Below are 5,271 nucleotides of genomic sequence, written 5' to 3' on the forward strand. Positions count from 1 at the left end.
TTGTTGCAGGCACTCTATATGTACATGTACTATATACTACATATATAGTGCACTGAACAATAGATTTACAATTATCCTCTGCTAATATGAATGGGTTAAATGATCCGTAGTACATGATATGTAGCCCTGTACCCCCTTTTCCACTTACAGAGCTAGGTTATTTTTCTTTTAAATAAATATTCATGTAATTTTATTGGTATCTATCTACCAGTAGCTGCCTCATTTCCCACCCTCGGCTTATATTCAAGTCAATACTTTTTCCCAGTTTTTTGTGGTAAAATTAGGTACCTCGGCTTATATTCTGGATGGCTTATACTCGAGTATATACGGTATTTAAATTTTTATTTATTTTATTATTTTAGGACTTTTTTTTTTTCACTTGACTTTATTGCTATTACACAGGGGATAAAAATCCCGTGTGATAGCATTTGGAGGTGACAGGTTCTCTTTATTGACCCTGTTACCTCCAACTCAGGAGTTCTAGCACAGCACTGCGAGTGCAGCATTTCTGTGTCAGTTATCTCACGGAGCAGAGAACGGAAGCTCTGCTCCCCGCTCTCCATCATGATCTAATTTCCCCTGGTCCCAGGTCCCTTCTGTTCTCCGATCTCCTCCACACACTATGGGACCAGGAGCGACGCTGATTACATCACTTTCGGGCCCATAGCTGTCATTGCTGGGCTACTAAAGCGATCTGCACTTCAATAGCTTATTTAGAGTGTAGAGGTGACACTAGGGGCTTTTTGGACTGCGGGGGCTGCGTGTGATTAGTACGCAGCCCCCGTCCTTCTCTATGGGAGTAGGGGGGCCGTACGTCGCCCTACGCTCACCCCAAGTGCAGGTCTGTACGGGTGCTTGTTTCCTGACACGGCGCAGACAGGATCACACACAGCACCTGTCCTTCCCGAGAGCTGAGCGATACGGCCGTGCACAGAGCTGTACGTGCCGGCCTTTTCGAATGTGAATGAGGGCTTATATCTTACAAAACAAAAGGGTTTTATATAGTGTTTTGGGGCACTAAATTTAACTTAAGTGCATCTTTCACAAAACTTTTGGGTTTGATAATAAGTTGCGCTAATGTCGTGCAACATAAAAATTTGCAACTGCCATCATTTTATTCTAAAGGGTCTTGGCTTTCAGGAAATATATCATGTTTGGGGCCTAAAATGTGGATTATAACATGTAAGCAAAAAACGAAAGGCCTTGGTCCGTAAGGGGTTAATTGTGTGATCCAGTTAGAATTTAAGGTCCAATCCTGAGATGTATAGAGGGAGTATAGCCTAATTGATGAGTGGGTCAGTTTTATCTAGGCATTGTTGTACTGCAACCAGTCTACCCCCACTTCTCTTTTTCTGTAACCTGAAGGTCCTGGAACATACCTTCTGATAACGCTGGAACACTTTCTGCATGCCTTTCCTCTTGCAATACCATCTTTTAAGACTTTTAACCTGTGTTCAGATCCATCTCTCCATAGATGTTGCAAGTTTTTTTTTTTTTAAACTCTCATGTCCATCTCTCTAGCAATTCCTAGTTTGCAGCTGTGAAAATCTGTAAACATCTGCTTTAGCTTCAGATGTCTGTCATTGTTCAGTCTGCCTGCTTCATCCTTAGGAAATACAATTGTTTTTTTACACAGAGTTTCACAGCTGCTAGAGATTGCCAAATGAGTTGTGACATGTAGAGTCCCGTTACATCCTAAAATGTAAGAAGAACTCTGGGCATATTACAAATGACCACTTGCAGTGGGGCTACCCCTGCACTGCAAGGGTTAAGTGCTCGTTTTGCTCTAGGTTCTAAAATAAAAAACAACAAAATAGAACAATAAATGGGGCTTTTCAGGTGCTGAAAATACTTTTTACAAACTCATGTCTGAATAAAAAACTTTTTTTATTTATTCATATTCAAATTGTATCTTAAAATCAATAGTGCACATATCCATTTCATTCTAATAGTATTACAGCAAAATACTTCCATGTACATAAGGTATTAAATACCACCAATCATACTATCTTGCTATAAAGACTTGAAGTGTTTCACGATATTGCTTCTTCTGGAGTCCTATGAATCCATAAATTAGGCAATTACAGTTTGTTCCATTTTCTCAAAAATTATATATACATAATCTACATGTGTCAATCATTATTCAAACATGTTAAAGTTGTCCATTTTAGCAACTCACCTAAAAGTCTGTGGATACTGACACCGTCTTGCACCTGCAGCAGGCGGGAACAGGAGTGAGAGGCGAAAAGGAGAGGCAGAGCCGAAGGGTAAAAGGCAGTGCCTACAACACCCAGATGAGGGCCTTCTGGGGAGATCATTCCATTGATCCTGGATCCTGCAGCAGTGACCACTCACCTCTCTTCCCCTCCGTTTCCTCACGTCCAGTGCAAGTCATTGGACTTGTATTAAATGTGATGACGCCACAGGTCCTTATACCGCCAGAACCCAGGGAAGAAGAGGCTGTGGGGACCGGTCTAACAGCCACCGGGATTGAGAAAAGGGTGAGTATATCTTTTTTTATTTTAGACCCTAGACCAAAACGAGCACTTAACCCTTGCACTGCCAGGGTAGCTCCACTGGAAGGCTTAGTTTGTAATATGCCCGGAGTTCTTCTTTAAAGATGTTTGAGAAAAAATGTTTCACAAATAAAATCTGATTTAAATACTCTCTTATACTTTTTGGAAATGACAACCAAACCAAATAAAACATTAAAAATATAAATTGTAATTTATATATATTTACATGCTCAGTATATCAGTATACTACTGGCATTGTTGCTTCATAGCAGTGAATATTAGTAAGCACATTCATATTTTCCACGTTTCTAATATGTGGGTGTTTCTGACATTAGCTCCTGTCTGTTGGTTAAAATCTCATGTTGAATAATATAGTACAGTGACTAAATGATTAGAGTTGTTCATCATTTTAAATAACATCCATCAAGGCCATTAAAAGTTTGGATCTGATATATCCGTGAGCTGACGGCCTAAAATTGTCTTTTCCCATTCCGAGAGCTGCTGCACAAATCCTCTGTTTGGTCTCATGTTGGTTTTACATTTAAGAACATGGTTCCAAGCTTCCTGAAAAGAAAAAACAGCATGAAATGAGCTCATTGGGGGTAGGTTAACCAGAGATAATGTAGTTTGCACTTGGTAAGAATATGAAATACAATCTGCATCAGAATATCTAATAATGTTTAGGTCTATAAAATATAAAAAAAATCATGGAATGTCAGTTGAGAGTATGATAAAACAAAGTGAGTACACAGATTTGCATAATGTCAGTGGCATGCCCCGGATTTTCTTTGGACTCAGGAAGTCTGACAGCTGGGCAGTGAGAATACTTAGGTGCCACCGTGGCAGAATTGCCACTGGCTGGTCCTCTCTGTATGAAAGCCACATTGACGTTTATTGTATCGGGAAAAGTCAACTGCTGGCACAATTTTCTGGCAATTTTTTTTGTAAACCTCTGACAGTGTACAAACTATCTTATATGTACAATTTAATCCATTAGTGATATGCTAAGTTTCCATCTAATCCACACATCCTAATGGCAAATTTACACTATATTGGCAAAAGTATTGGGACACCCCTCCAAATCATTGGATTCAGGTGTTCCAATCACCTCCATGACCACAGGTGTATACAATCAAGCACCTAGGCATGCAGACTGCTTCTACAAACATTTGTGAAAGAATGGGTCACTCTCAGGAGCTCAGTGACTACAAGCGTGGTACTGTGATAGGGTGCCACCTGTGCAAAAGGTCCATCCGTGAAATTTCTTTGCTACTAAATATTCCATGGTCAAGTGTTAGTGGTATTATAACAAAGTGGAAGCAACTGGGAACAGCAGCAACTCAGCCACAAAAGTGGTAGGCCGCGTAAAATGACAGAGCGGGGTCAGCGCATGCTGAAGCACACAGTGCGCAGAAGTCGCTGTCACACGCCCTGGCTATCACTGAGTGTACAGGATCACAGCTGCGGATGGTAGTCACCCTTGTGGAAACTGTGCGGCAATCAGTCTTAAATCCCAGGCGTCACTCTCAGTCAGTAGCGGAGAGTTTGGGATTCGAGCATCATCAGCCGCTTAAAACAAAAGAGAAAAGGAGCGCTGAGGAGTTATTCCGTCATAACCCCCAGTCTCATAAATGAGGGGTATCACTTAAATTGCATTTACTGGTAGTTAAAGCAGCAGTAAGGTATGCAATGGGTTCCACAGGATATTCAATGAAAAGGGCGTCTCAGTAATGTTGCTTGGATTGCAGGAGGGGTTGCAAGGCATAGGCAGTCCATACATAACACATAAATACACACTCCCCACCAGGATATATGTAGGTATCAATGAAGAGGTGCTAGTAATAGGCAGTCAGTATCGCATATATCGGGAATGCAGTTCAAATAGACTGGACTCAAACAGAGCAAGGCAGTACCAGCAATGTAGATCAAATGCAGAGTACTTGCGCTTTTGGAGAGATAACCTCAGGATCCAGGACCCCTCTTCTAGGCAATGAGGTGGCAGCTTGCAGTCTGAGCACTATGAAGACAGGCTGGTGAGTAGGAGATTCCAGGCGTTAGTAGAATAGTGGAACGCCCTACTAACGTTCCTGTCAGTTTAAATAGCCCCTGGACGCGGAAGTGGAGCCTCGCGGCCTCCCGCCACTTCCGCGTTCCACCGTGGAGCGCATAACACCTCCCCTACTTGGGGAGGAAGTGAGCTGTTCGACTCGCAGGCCGATGCGTTCCACGGTGGAACGCACATGGCCCGCGGCACGGTTTCGGGGCTCGTTACAGTCGCCAACTGTCTGCAGAGTCAATAGCTACAGACCTCCAAACTTCGTATGGCCTTCAGATTGGCACAACATCAGTATGTAGAGAGCTTCATGGAATGGGTTTCCATGGCCGAGCAGCTGCACCCAAGCCTTACATCACCAAGTGCAATGCAAAGCGTCGGATGCAGTGGTGTAAAGCACGCCGCCACTGGACTCTAGAGAAGTGGAAACGTGTTCTCTATAGTGACGAATCACACTTCTCTGCCTGGCAATCTGATGGACGTGTCTGGGTTTGTCGGCCGCCAGCAGAACGGTACTTGCTTGACTGCATTGTGCCAAGTGTAAAGTTTGGTGCAGGGGGGATTATGGTCTAGGGTTGGGCTTGGCCCCTTAGTTCAAGTGAAGGGAACTCTTAAGGCATCAGCATACCAAGACATTTTGGACAATTTCATGTTCCCAACTTTGTGGGAACAGTTTGGGGATGGCCCCTTCCTGTTCCAACA

The sequence above is a fragment of the Nanorana parkeri genome, unplaced genomic scaffold (assembly GCF_000935625.1).
Source record: "Nanorana parkeri isolate BGI_ZX_2015 unplaced genomic scaffold, ASM93562v1 scaffold525, whole genome shotgun sequence".
Lineage (NCBI taxonomy): Eukaryota > Metazoa > Chordata > Amphibia > Anura > Dicroglossidae > Nanorana > Nanorana parkeri.